General features: G+C 43.4%; 1 protein-coding gene across 1 annotated transcript in view; it reads left to right on the top strand.

Moving 5' to 3' along the window:
* LOC108797117 (bile acid receptor-like) overlaps positions 1-15,542 on the top strand; it is a 99,359-nt gene that overhangs the window by 12,411 nt on the left and 71,406 nt on the right. The gene's annotated exons all lie outside the window — the stretch shown is intronic.

Raw genomic sequence — 15,542 nt, 5'->3', positions numbered from 1 at the left:
TGCCGATGGGGACAAGGGCCTCTTCCCCACAACCCTGACCCGGTGGTTGTGGGGGTCTGCGGGCAAGGGAGCTTATTTGCATCGGGTACCCCTTTAAATAAGGGGGCACCCAGATGCCGCCCCCCCCCATGTGAATGAGTAAGGGGTACTTGTACCCCTACCCATTCACTAAAGGGTTAAATCAAATAGTAAAAAGTCCAGACTTTTGACAAAATCCTTGGGTAGAAGGGGGATGTAGACAATTAAAATAAACATACAGGTGAAACTCGAATAATTAGAATATCGTGCAAAAGTAATTGCAGTAAGTGCTGCAAAAGGGGCCCAAACCAAGTACTGAGTACATATGCATGCTTGTACTTTTCAGAGGTCCGATATTGTTCTATGTACAATCCTTGTTTTATTGATTGCATGTAATAATCTACTTTTTTGAGGTTGTGGATTTGGGGTTCTTGGGGTTTTCATGAGCTGTAAGCCATAATCATCACAATTATGACAAATCACGGCTTGAATTATCTTGCTTTGCATGTAATGAGTCTATCTCATATATTAGTTTCACCTTTTAAGTTGCATTAGTGAAATAAATGAACTTTGCACAATATTCTAATTATTCGAGTTTCACCTGTATGTGTTAGTTTGAGTTTTAAAATTTTCTCTGTGGACTGGAATGTGTCCAGCTGGGAATAGGGCTCAGAGGGTGAATTATTTGTCTGCGATCTGAGTAAACGTGGGAGGAAACAGCGTCTCCTTCCTGGGAGGCAGCAATAGTTTACTTATTAGGCTTTGACCTTGTTGGACACGGGGGGAAGACCTTTGGGTTCCCGTAGTAGTGACACATATTGCAGTGCTCTAGTGCTGACTTGACATAGGGGCCAACCCAAATTAAATGCATTAAGACCTCATCAAGCAAATAAGGAACAGTAAGTCTCAGATACAGTAGTCTCACTCGAGGAACTGGCTGTGTGTACTTTAAGAGATTTAAGGGTGGCCAGGAATGTTATTTGCCACCCCTTTAGTGGTAAAGGGGTCAGGTCTTGAGTATGCAGGGTGCAGGGCAGACATGTGGCTTTAAATTATATGCATTGCTTGTAGTATGGTAAACATAAGCACATCAGCAGGGGTACATAGATGGGGTGTATCTAGAGGAGGTACATAGAGGCGGTATCTACAGCTCTTGCTGTCACCAGTGAAGTTCACAGTAACAGTGATCCACACAGCTCATTATTGGTAAAGTTGTTGCGGGATGTAGCTATCCACTTAGAAGGGAGTTTTTCTATGAATGGTGCTCCAATAATGTCACGCTACCCCGACGTGGACAGAATTGATCTAAGGTTCAGCATGTGACCCGTGAAATGCCACAAGTGCGTAGTGCAGGTCTCTCAACTTAAGGCATTTACCTGGTTGAAAATCTTCAACTGGGTGTAGCAAATGCAGAGCCATACTATACAGATGGCTATTACAAGCAGGGGGTATCATCTGGGTGTCAAGTGGGAGGGAGTGCCAATGCCTGCATCTAAAAGCTCAGCAGGGAGGTATAGAATTTGGTGTATGTACTGTATGTGCATTAGCAGAGGTGTTCTGGATCAGTTGAGACCCCATGTTATTAGTTTCAGTTCCAGGATTGCTGGGCAGGCATACTAAGAGCTCGAGCGCATGGGCAGTTCCCTGCCACCACATACACCACTACAATTAAAGGTGTGAAGAGGAGGTACATTAAGTGGGGAGGAGGTACTTTAAGTGGGAAATGCCAAAGGGCATGGATTACCTATGCAGATCTCATAGTGGGTTCAAACAATGTATGCAGTAATGTTTTTTTGTAGTTAATGAATGATAGCCTTAATAGCCATTTAATACCTATTGAAGCCATTAAACCACCAAAACCAATATCTCTTTCTATAATGACTGCACAGCATTTGACCAAAATAGCAGCATTCACCTGAAATCTTCAAATTTTTATCGAAAATCCTAGAGGAAGTGAAGACTCAATTTCACTTACCCCCAAATATCACATAATGAACAACAAAAGTAACTAACAGTAATTGATTTGAAATTGATGTACCAGAAAGACATCAATTAAAACCACAGAAAGTTATGCAACTTAACTTTCTGCCTTCCTGTATATGATCCGGCTTGCCTTGTGACGTGCTTTTGGACTTTTGCTTACCTGTTGTGACCTCAGCCTGCTTGCTTCACTTTGCTTGCTGCCTTGTACCTCCACTGCCAGGCTGTTACTGACCTTGGCTTGAATACTCGACTCCAATCCTGTCCCCTGAATTGGTACCTGCTGCTCAGCTGTTACCGACCTTGGCCTGTATCCTGCCTACGTTTCTGTTGCCTGCTCTGGCACGCTGATGTTCCTGCATATGTTTCCTGTCCAGGGGTTACAGTTGCATGTTCCAAGCACCTGCCAGCCTCAACAGATCTGGTACTGCCTCTAACACTGACACCTGTGACACTCCATGTCCTTGCATTCCCTTATGGCAGTTCCCAAAAAAAAGCGTGCGGTCCCCCCTCCCAAACAGTACCAGACCCTTCAGGTCTGGTAGGTATGGTAAGAGGGACCCCATTTTAAAACACAACAAAACAAAAAAGTCTCGACGAAATAAAAAATAAAACAATCAAAAATAAATAGAAATAACAAAAAAAAAATCAGACGACCACCGTCCCATCGGTTTGTGACGAACACACGCGGCATTTTGACAGATGGTGGTCACCAGTACTAAGAAAATATGTCCTTGAGTTGGAAAAAGTCCAGCGGAGGGCAACCAAACTAATTAGGCGTATGGAGGACCAGATCTACGAGACAAGGCTACTAAATTTAAACATGTTCACATTGGAGGTGAGGAGATTAAGGGGGGATATGATTTCCATGTACAAGATGTTCAATGGTGGTAGCACCATTAGCTATAAACTGTTTAAAATTAACTCCATTACAAAAACTAGAGGCCACCACCTAAAATTGGTGGAAAGAAAATTCCAGCACAAGGGGCGAAGGGGGTTCTTCACAGTTAGATCAGTTAGGGTCTGGAACTCACTGCCGCAGGCAGTGATTTCAGCAAAGAATGTGGAATTGTTCAAGAAACGTTTGGATGATTTCTTAAGGGACCGTAATATACAGGGGTACAAGTAGTACTCCTAAGAATGATATCCTAATTGGTTGGACTTGATGGACTAATGTCTTTATTCAACCTCAAATACTATGTATGTAACTATGTAACATATAAACAATTGGTGATAAGTGACAGCTATGATTGGGCAAAGTCATCATGAACATCGACCCCGTCACTATTTGTGATAGTAAGGAAGGCCAGTTGTATCAGAAATGCTGTAAATTGCATTTGTTTATACTTGCACAAGTTCATACTTGCACAAGTTCTTGAAGTTAGTATTATGCTAAATGGTAAAATGTTTGCATTTTGCGGTTTGCTATGGGGGATCTGCAAACACATGTACTTTATGTTCTGTAAGTGGTAGCCCTTTTTTTCTGGCTGTTAGCACACATTCCATTACATTCCATACCTGCACAACAAGCAGGTCTTCAAGGGTAGCTGTGGCCAAAAATGTTTTTAGTTTTGGGTAGAATGGTGAAACCCCTGTCAGGTTTTACCACTATCCGGGGCCCTGTTAGATCCCACTATCTGGTTTTGGGACAACCTTTTATCAGACAGGAAGTGAGAGAAAATGTGTCTCTGGAAAAAGACACCAATAAAAAGCAACAGAGGTTTTAGCATTCCTCTACTTAAATTTTTTTTACTCGTGTGTTGCTGCTAGATACATTTCCCCTTACTTCCTGTCCTGGAGACAACCTTTTTACAAACCGGAAGTAAAGGAGTTTCTCCAATGGAACCTCCAATGGAAGTAAAAACTAATAGAAGTTTTAATCCATCTTTACTCTATCCAAAATAAAAAAAAATAAAAAAGTGGATACACTTTGAATACTGGACATGACAGTCATCAGGAAAGGATTTCATTAAAGTAAACAGGCAAAACTGCAAAGAAGATCCATTTGACTGAAATTAAAAATTCCACCTGTCCTGAGATAACCTTGCAGAGCTAACTTGCAATAAAAAATGAATTACATATTTATTTCCCTATCCATTTGCCTATCTATTTTTCTCAAACAGCAGGTAGTATAATGGTGAAAGAGATGTAAAGTAAAGAGTATGGTGCTTTACACTGTACAGAAAGTACACTGACTATATAAGAACATGGACAGTAGGTATTATTAGGCCACTATATTTATGGGTTCAGCAGGAGCTGCACATTATCCTTCTGCACCTAGGCCCAGCCCACTTAGATATGAAAAGATATGGAATTTGGTATAGTCACATATACATACTACATTATACATTCCATTTTTACATATGTACACATGCATGCAAATTTTGTAGTAGAAGACAAATTCCAATCCAAACTTCTGGTTTTGGATAGAGTGGTAAAGAATTACCAACTTTGTCAGGTTTTATGGTGTCCTCAATGAGAAGAGTCACCCTCATTTCCTGTGCAGGTGATGGTTGTCACTTGGATAGGAGGTAAGGGAAATCTAAAATTCTACAGTTATCATCAGAACAGGAATAAAGAGGAAATCTCTAGATGTGGATACATGTTCTGATGTTACATTCTAAAGACGGGGTTTCCCTTCTCCTCTTGGACAGCAGTTAAGGAAATGTCCACAATAATCAGAATGATGTCGATTTTTTTTATGTATTATGGCATTTCATGGTAGGGCTTTTTATACTTAAGTGACCAATGGGCATCATTGTGAGAGGCATATTCTTATACATTTTAAATGACTCTGCCTAAATGGCACAGGTTACCATTTTCAATACTTATATGAAGTCAGTAAAGTGTCAAGGAAGTGGATTAGGAAACTAGGGATCTTTTGTACTACTGAAAAATTCCATTTAGTTTTGAAAACATCTAGACTTTGTACTCAACTTGTCGAACTGATCAGCAAGATAAGAGTGCTGTGATTCACTAACTTGCTTATGTTTCAAACAAATATTTGCTGTTAAAGATAACAGGATGCCAAAAAATCCATCACTTTTCCACACTGCCTCCACACACTCCCTTACTTTACTTTGCAGTGTAGGAATTGTAAATATCACACAGTTCAAAGTACTTGTCGTTTAAGTCTAGTGAAAGATCAAGTTTATTGGTGTTTTTTTTGGTTTTACATTTATACTGTCCTATACATACAATTCCCATGAGTTTTCTTTTTTTTACATTGAGATTTGTGTTGAACTGCATTGCAGATATGATTGAAAGGGTTTTTTAGATATCAGTTAGCATATATTTAGCTGACCACAGAGCATTATATTATTGTAACACATGCAGCTCTTCTGGGGCCATCAATGTTGCCATACATGGTGTTCTTCTGAGGACTGGTGCAGACCTGGGTGATTCGGGACGCACACCCAGGGACCACACAATCGTGTGCATTTGAAATCAATGGGGTTACATCCACGCGGCAATTGCAGAAAAAAGTTACATGTACCTTTTCTTGCGACACACAACGCGCGGCTGTTTTAGCCATGATCGTGTTCTATTGCACAGGCGGAATCGTGGCGGGAAACGGCGGCGCGACTGGGGTGCCATTAGAAAATAATCTCCCCCCCCAAACCACATGCCCTCGGCACTGGGAGGGTGCTTTTTCAGGGTCGCCCCTGGAAAAGCACCCTGTCCCTGTGCCGATGGGGACAAGGGCCTCTTCCCCACAAGCCCTGGGGTGTTGGTTGTGGGGGTGCAGACAGGGGGCTTATTTAAAACAGGGTACCTCTTTAATAAAGGGGAACCCAGATGCAGGCCCCCCTTGTGAATGAGTAAGGGGTACTAATACCCCTACCCATTCACTAAAGGGTTAAATAAAATTGTAAAAAAGAGGCCAGATTCTGCAAAAAATTATTTAATTGAAAAAAACACAAAAGCCGTATTTTTGACAAGTCTTTTATAAAAAAAAAAAATGGATTCACCGACGTAATCCTAAGGTTAATCGCAACGTTCAGCGTTGTCCACAGCGACGACAACTCGATGAAATAAAAAGTCGAAATCGAAATAATTTTTAAAAAAACCCTGACGCTTGCAGACCCGTCCGCTCGCGACGAACTCCCGCTACAGAATGGCATTCTGACAAATGCCGGCAAAATATAAACCATTGGGCGGAGCTAGTGACATCACTGCTAGCTCTGCCCAACTGTTTGCATTTGTCCAGCACCTGACAGGACTAAGCTGTGAAGCATAATTGGGCAAAGTCATCATTATTTTGCCCAATCATGGCTTACAGTGCACTGTGACTTGATTGGGCAAAGTTTTGCAAATGACCTGTGGTCAGGTGCATTGCTTAATCCAATCAAGGCTTCAGAATGTGCTCAGTGCCTTGTGGGGAACGTGGCGGGTGAACAGCCCGCCGAACGCCCTGATAGTTTGTGTGATCGTCGAACTTCGAGTCCATGCCTAGACATCACTCCACACACTTGTTAATAGGCAGCACTTTGCATGCCAGTACAAAGGTGAGTGCTCACTTTCAGCAGGTCCAGCGGGTGGGTGTAGCAAATGCACAGTGTCCCATCAGGGGCAAATGAGGAGGGTCTCACCAGTGGCAGATGCAGATGATCTTAGCAGGGGCAGATGCAGAGGGTTTTACCAGTGGTAGATGCAAATGGTCTCAGCAGGGGCAGATGTGGAGGGTTTCACCAGTGGCAGATGCGCATGGTCTCACCAGGGGCAGATGCGAAGGGTCTTCACAGGGAAGATGTGGAGGGTCTCACCAGAGCAGATGTTGAGGGTCTCAGCAGGGGCAGATAAGGAGGGTCTCAGCAAGGGCACATGTTGAGGGTCTCAGCAGTGCAGAAATGGAGGGTCTCAGCAGGCGCTGGTGCAGAGGATCTCAGCAGGGCAGGTAAGGAGGGTTACTAATACCCCTACCCATTAGGGTCTTCACAGGGAAGATGTGGAGGGTCTCACCAGAGCAGATGTTGAGGGTCTCAGCAGTGCAGAAATGGAGGGTCTCAGCAGGCGCTGGTGCAGAGGATCTCAGCAGGGCAGGTAAGGAGGGTCTCACCAGGGGCAGATGCGGAGAGTCTCACCAGGGGCAGATAAGGAGGGTCCCACCAGGGGCAGACAAGGAAGGCCCCATCTGGACAGACAAGGAGGGTCCCACCAGGGGCAGACAAGGAGGGTTTCATCATGGGCAGATGCAGAGGTCTCACCATGGGTATATGCGGAGGGTCTATGAAAGGGTAGATGCGGGCACCATTCCTCGAGACCGGATCTCACTGGGGCTCCCCAGCCTTGTGCCCTTGTGCAGCCACACCGGCGCTAGGTCCGCCCTCAGGCTGTACACCCCTCCACCCAACTTGTCACCCACCCCCCTGTCATCTCTGTGCTCTTTTCAGCCGCGCTGCTGCCAAACTAGTAGATTTTCAAACGGCTGTGTGAAAGCAGCGATTGGTGGGCCCTGGAGGCGGGGGACACTGCCGTCGCCACAATGACCCCTCCTTCTGTGCAGGCAGGAATGGGCAGCGGGAATGTCAGGGTCGGGCACCCTCCTGGCCGCGAACCCTTGGGTGCTGCCCGAGTGCCTGAATGGTCAGTTCGCCCCTGATTGTGGGTTATCTTAGGAGACAGCACAGCAGTAGCAGCCTGCCTCATAGCTGCTTTTGTCTGATTGAGACTTAGGGCTGAGTGGTTTCATAAGGAATGAGGTACTGTAATTAGCCAGTCAGTTCTGTGAGCAGACAGCAGTTTGAGTCACGGAACCTGTAAAAACAACTGGTGCTAAGCACTATACATTCAGTTTAAAATGCACTATAGAGTAAATCAAAAGTGATAACAATAATCCATTGTTGCAGAGTACCCCAGGGGCCCCCAAAGGCAGATGGCACAAATATAGTATGCTACTTCCTGGTTTCATATATTTTGTCACTGGCTGTCATCAGGGTATCCCAAAATGCAATGCAGGGTGACTCTATATAGGTTATTGAGGTCTTGCATTGCATTGTGAGATTCTATGGGGTTTGTCCTAAGCAACAACCTTTTTAATGTGAACATTTTAGAATTTGGGGGGAGCTCATGGACCATCCATTATCAACAAATTGTAAAGTTATTCCTGTCAACTGGCACCTGGCTTTCCTACAATACAGTCACATCAGTAATCTGTCATGTAATTGCAACATTTTTAAGCGGAACTCCCGCTACCACCACCACCCACCTTCCCCCATCCTGAAGACCCCTTCAGACAATTTGTTTTTTAAAATACGATCAGCGCTAGGGTTACGGTAAGTATTGCAGCAAAAACTGCTTTTTTATTTTGTAAAAGTGAGAGGCAGCATTATAATAACTTTTTGTTATTATCATTACTATTAAAACAGAAAAGCAAACTAAAGTTCTACTTTAATTATATTGATCTTTTAGCTTCAAATTTGTTTTTATCAACAAAATATAGCATAAGGCCAGAATAGAAAAATTTAAAACTTATCAAAATAAATGCATAAAAAAATGTCACTGCTAATTTGCAGATACAAAATATTAAGCTTTTGATCACATTGTTAAATCACTACATGTACATGCTAGAAACATTGTAATTCTATAATAAGGTAATATTAATGTTTAGTAAGCGACCATTAGTTTGAATAAAACATCTCTTTCTGTGGATTTATGACTTCCTGATTCCCATGGCTTGAAATACTGTGATAACGAAGCAGTAAAGTAATATTTTTTTATCTAGTTGCTGAGTGTTTCATATTTCATTGTTTAAAATAAGAGTTTGTGGATTATCAAAATAATGTAACTTGCAACAAAGATGAAAGAATATGCAAAAAATGCAGCTTGCCGTATTTATTGTAAATAACACCAAGATTCCTAGTTAGGGCACACAGACATCATGCCCAAGAACTGAGTAATGTATACATCTTTGTGCCAAGTAATACTTGCTCGTGACCTCTTTTTTTTCCATTTCCCTTTTACCCAGTTTCAAATGCTAGGATGTGTGTTACATATAAAAGTCATCATTCTGAAGGTAAATTAGAGCTGATAGTAGTAAGTTTGTTTTCAGTAGTAAATAGCAGGTCCTCTGTGCATCTGTGCTGGCCAGTGGCCACAAAACAAGCCAATCATTAGATCAAGCCCTATCAAAATTTCTATACCCAGTAGCAGCTGTATGTCGAGCTAAATATCTTATACAAAGAGCATCAGCTCCAATTAATTTGCTTTTAAGAGAATCTAATATCTGATTTCTACTCTCCTCTCTTAACATGCGTTTTCTACCATTGCTTCTCACAATTTGGGACTCTCTTCTTAAACTCTATTTTCTTTACCACCCCTCTTCATCCCGCAGTTTATTTATCTCACCCTCTCTCCTGCCCTCTCCCTATTACTGCACTCACACCTCCTGCTTATTCTGAATCCACATGCTAAGTTTACCTCCAGGACACTTGGGCATGTTTGATCATATAAAACTCCCTCTCATCTCACTTCACTCACCCTTCTGCTTCTCCTACCTTCTGGGGATATCTCTCCCAATCCTGGCCCTCACTTTTCTAATACTCATCCTCCAAACCAGCACTGCCTTTCCTCTGGCAGCAGCCAAAATCCATGCACCCTGATTTCTATTCCCTTGCTTCCTAGTGTGACGTACGCCCGGCCCAGCCCCGCTGTACGTCAATCCCACGTGACCATACACAAGTCCGAACCGAGCATGAGCGTCACAAGGACGTGGCGATACCACTCTCAGCCTCACCCGGCACAGAGATTTCCCAGCTCGCAGGACACAATCTCAGGCCAGCAGACTGAGAGCGATCGTCACCAGGGTTGGTTAACTCCACAGTTAACCCTTTACCCACCAAACTTCCACTGCCACCATGTATTTTTTCGCAATACAAACCGTGCCCAGCAAATGCTGCGACAATTTAAACACTTAAACAATGCCTGTGATACCATTGTCTTCTCAGACAGGAATATGATAGGATTCACTATACAGTAGCACTTTTCAAAGAGGCAATGATACTTTTAAGTTTGTATTTAGAGCGTAGAGATAAGCTTAACGATTTGTAAGATCGTCCTTTAATAAAAGAAACGGTGCAGAAAATATACAGAAACATAATTAATAAAAAGAGACAACATATATATACAACAGCAAAATAAAAGGGAATAAAATAAGAATACTTAACAGTCCTGGAATTGTGAGTTCTGACAGAGTTCAGAGTTCAAGAAGCAAAGTGGAAGTCTGCAGGGCTCTTCTTCAAGCAGACTTCCAGCAGATAATGTCCAAAGATTAAAGGGGAACTCTTCTGCGATGTTAAGACTTCTAGTTCCTCGATTATGTTTAACCCAAGAGCCACTCTAGTTACCAACACAGAATATTTTATAAGCCCCTTTTGGAGGGTTTCCCGGAGCTGGCCCCTAGGCAGGGCTGGGGCGGGAAAGCAGGCAGAGGATGAACGTTTAGTTTACCTATCCCCGCCCAATTCCAGATTAATAAAATGTAACTTGATTTTCAACCTCAGGTTTTATGACTTTAGGGAGAATGTGGGGGTCACCACCTAGCAGGCCTGCTTGGTATTTTAACTTGTCCAATCCTAATATATGAATGCATGGTGCCATGCCTTTAATTAATGACCGCCAAAAAAAGGCTTAGAGAGATATTTTGGAATTTCACTCGGACAGGGGCAATAAAACATCACAGCCATCTAGCATCTCTTCTGTGGAATGTGGAGGGACCTGTCAATTCTAAATGAAGACCTGCATTTGCTCTGACTGGGAAACAAACACATTCTATTTTCTAATATTAAGACTCAAATCCCCCATCATCGTCACACCTAGAACCAGTCCTTCCTTCTCATGTGCCTTCTGGAATGCCCGCTCTGTCTGTAACAAACTCACCTCTGTGCATGATCTTCTTATCTCCAATTCATTTAACATGCTTGCAGTTACTGAAACCTGACTCTGCCTCCCCTGCTGCCCTCTCTCATGGTGGACTACATTGGACGCAATCACCCAGACCCAGTGGACGGAAAGGAGGTGGAGTAGGAATCCTTCTATCCCCACAATGCACTTTTCAAGTTCTGTCTTCATCTTCCTCTCTATCCCTCTCCTCTTTTGAAACCCACTGTATTCGCCTATTCTCTCCAATTTCTCTGAGGATTGCTGTTATATACCGGCCACCTGGACCAGTATCTTGCTTTCTGGATGAATTCTCTGCCTGGCTACCCTACTTTCTTTCCTCAGAAATACCCGCTATCATTCTTGGTGACTTTAACATTGCTAATAACATTAACACTCAATTTCTTAACCTAACCTCTTCTTTTGATCTAATTCAATGGACACAGACTCCTACTCACTCTGATGGTAACACACTTGATCTTGTTTTCTCCCACCTATGCACTCCTTGCAACCTCTCCAACACCCTTTCCCCCTCTCAGACCGCAACCTTGTCAGTTTCACCCTCACCGTTTCCCCAACCCTAAATCGCCCTACATGGCACACTTCAGAAAATGATAGGTCCCTCTGCACTCCTCACAGCGCTCCAGTTCCAAGTGGAAACAGTGGTGCTCGCAGTGACAATCACGGATGGCGCTGTGCACAGCATTAAATGAATGATAGAAATCACCAGCACTCCGTAAATGAAAACAAAAAATGTCCATTTATTTGTACCAAATGTCACACATATCAAATAATCCCATTTTTATGCAATTTGGATTATTTGTCCAAATAAATGGACATTTTTTGTATTTCATTTACAGGGTGCTGGTGATTCCTACATGGCACAGTGTCACCCGGAGAAACCTCCGCCACCTCGACCCTTCTCGACTCTGCTACTGACTATCTCTACGACAAAATCTCACCCCTGTCCGGCCCTGGTCTGGCTACTTCTGTCTTCCACAGTTCGCTCTCATCCTCCCTAGACACCTTGGCTCCCCTCACTACATGCAGACTTAGACCACATCCACTACAACCGTGGCAAACAGAAGTAACCAGACATATAAAAAGACATAGCCGCGCTCTTGAGCGACTGTGGCGGAAAATCAGGTCTCGGGAAGACTTCAACCTGTATAAAGTTGCCCTCCTAAAATATAATTCCTCCCTCCGTGCTGCCAAACAAACTTATTTTGTAACTCTCGTTAACACACTCTCATCCAAACCTCGTCAACTATTTTCTACCTTTAAGTCTCTACTATGTCCCCCACCACCACAAGCCACTGACTCACTCACTGCCCAGGACATTGCCATTCATTTCAAAAACAAAATACATACAATTTGGGATCAGATCACCACTGTGCAGTCACCTTCCCCTATTACTGTACCAGACCCACCATCGCACTTGTTACTTTCCTCTTTTGACTCTGTCACCACAGAGGAGGTTACAAAGCTTCTCTCTGACACCCACCTCACCACTTGCCCCCTGGACCCAGTTCCCTCACCACTACTTCAGTCACCCTCCTGCTCTATCCTACACTCTTTTACGCACATTTTAAATCTTTACCTCTCTACTGGTCACCCCAATACACAAAAACCCCTCACTGGACCCAACCAACCTCAATAATCTCAGACCTATCTCCTTACTCCCATTCACCTCCAAACTACTAGAACGCCTTATCTACAACAGTCTGAGCCGCCACCTCATTAATAACAACCTTCTGGACCCCCTACAGTCCAGCTTTTGCCCCGTACACTCCACAGAAACCACCCTCCTAAAACTAACTAATGACTTACTAAGGGCTAAAAACAATGGCCACTACTCCTTACTCTTGCTATTAGACCTTTCTGCTGCTTTTGACACTGTTGACCACACGCTTCTCCGTCAACAAACTCCACTCGCTTGGCCTACAAGACTCTGCTCTTTCTCCTCCTACCTACAAAAGCACTCCTTTAGTGTCACCTACAAATCTAACTCCTCCCCTCCTCTTCCTTTTTCTCTAGGTGTCCCCCAAGGCTCTGTCCTCCATCTACACTTCCTCCCTTGGTCAGTTAATAACCTCACATGGCTTCCAATACCATCTCTATGAGGAATGCACTCAGATATATATTTCTACTCCCCATAGGGAGCTGCCTCTCCGCTCTGATGCCATCCAGAGAGCAACAGATAGGTTGGCATGCGGATAGGTGGGCGGGCGAGGGGGCGGGAGGGAGCTGCGGACGGTCTTCACATGTAAAATCTAGTTACATGTGCAGCTACCCCGAAGGTAAGACCTAGCGCTATCTTCAGGGATGTCTGTAATATAAGACCTACCCCGAACTAGGTCTTATTTTCGGGGTAGGTCTTATATTACAGAAATCCCCGAAGATAGCACTAGGTCTTATTTTCGGGGTAGGTCTTACTTTCGGGGAAACACGGTATCAGTCTGGATGTCACAACACTTCTTAAAACCCAATCTGTCAAAAACTGAGCTCATGATATTTCCTCCTGCCCGTGCAACTTCCCCCAACTTTTCCCTTGAGATTGATAACACAACTATCCACCCACCCCCATGCCAAAGTGCTAGGTGTCATCCTGGACTCAGACTTCACCTTTCTTCCCCACATCCAATCCCTATCCAAATCCTGCCTCCTTCACCTTCATAACATCTCCATAATACGCCCCGTCCTCACCAATGAAACCGCAAAATGACTCATCCACTCACTTGTTATATCTCGTCTTGACTATTGTAACTCCCTCCTCATTGCCTACCTCTACACAGGCTATCCCCTTCAGTCTATCATGTGTCTATCATGAATGCAGCTGCTGGACTCATTCACCTAACCAAACGCTCAGTGTCTATAGCCCCCCCCTGCCAATCCCTGCACTGGCTTCCCTCTCGCCCAAAGGATAAAATCCAAAATATTAACAACCACATACAAAGCTATTCACAACTTGTTGTGCTACCCGTTCTGGTGCAAATTATCGCACTGCGAGCGGGGGACGTGGTTGCGGTGCCATTGGCTTCAATGCACCACCACACCCCCCTCCTGCCCCAGAGGGGGGGGGGTTTAGTATGCGATATAGTGCGTTCCAGCAGCTAACCGCACTGGAACGCACTGTCAGTGATGTGAACAAGCCCTAACACTGGCACTGTATATAGTTCAATTTTATTTTGAAGTAAGGCATTTTATCAAATTTGGCAAGCGGCCCCCATGGGTGAAGAACATTTGTCCAGTGGCCCCCAAATGAGTTTGAGACCCCTGCCTTAGGGGATCAGGACGGAATGTCTTTCCCTGTTGTAGCAAATTGAACCATGCCTTCCTTTTTATGCCTTCCTCTGGTTTAACTGTGGGTAACTGTGGACATAGGGTTCAGTGTATGTAGGTTTTGTTGTTCTTTTTTTTTTTTCTTCATAGGTTGAACTCAATGGACTTTTTCAAACCTATGTAACTATGTACAATAACTATGTCTACTTCCTGAATGCCTGTTTGCATGAGCCCCAAATAGTTCCCTTTGACCTAGAAACCGAAAAATGTGTTACATTTCATGAGCATGAATAATCAAGGATTGGAAGGAGTCTTGATTTCCTAAAAAGAATGTCTTTCAATATCCAAATTCAGATATTAGCCCAGCTTTCCAGCTTGCAAATACTGCAAAATGGATTACTTCAATGGCAAGGAAACATACCGAGCTACAAGAAGTCTCAGCCTGGCTGGAAGATGGTGAAGATTATGTTATAATAATTTTGTTTTTAGTTGGCAGCATACCTTGGTAAAACTCAACTGTTATAATATTGGCAATGTTCTGACATTTAATTGACAGGGCCATTGTAAATAAAATGTATTTTCATTCCCCTAACAGACAGTGCACATCAGGTACTAGTTCTTTAAGATACTCTCCTGTGCATTGCTCAATGTTATATAATGTGCCTCTGGTCCAAGTCAATCTAGTATAGATGTCACTTAAAGGTCAAGTATAGTGTATTTTCAGTGAACACATAGTTTGAGGTATTATTGCAGTATTTTTTGTGCACCCTGGGTAATCTCCAGTGTCAGAGCTGAGCTGGATGGATGATGCCCGTTCCACATGACTGCCTGGCTGCTCAGACCTGAGCCCTGACACATGGGAGAAATCATGTTGCTCTATAACCTGAAGCCTAACTACATTGGAGCGGGTGGGCTATCGGGTAGCACTGTCAGTTTTACAAGAATTAAAAAGGTATTTTAATATGACTTTTACATGCTTGTTCTGAACTGCACTGCATATGCAGAAACGCACATCAGGTTCAGATTTGGTGTGAACAAGCCCTCAAGGCACATCATTTCAAATTAATGTGCATTGCATAGGGCAGCCCACTCATTTGCAAAATACAACTGAATATGAAAATATTGTAATTTGTAGACTGGCTACTAAAGTGAGGAAACACTCAATTTACAAACAGTCCGCCCAAATTCATAGCAACCTCTGAGATGTCAGTCACACAGGGAGTGAAATTTTTTTCAGCCTATTGTATTCGGTCAAAACTATTGTGTAGCCCTACACAAGAGTAAATAGTGTGAGAGTATATGTAATGAGCAAATATGACTTCTCATACAAGTCAAGTTGAAAAAAAAATTAACACATATTAATATGATTCCTTACATCAAGTATA

Source organism: Nanorana parkeri, unplaced genomic scaffold (assembly GCF_000935625.1).
Source record: "Nanorana parkeri isolate BGI_ZX_2015 unplaced genomic scaffold, ASM93562v1 scaffold1229, whole genome shotgun sequence".
In the NCBI taxonomy this organism is placed as follows: Eukaryota; Metazoa; Chordata; class Amphibia; order Anura; family Dicroglossidae; genus Nanorana; species Nanorana parkeri.
This window is presented reverse-complemented; position numbering and strand designations above follow the sequence as displayed.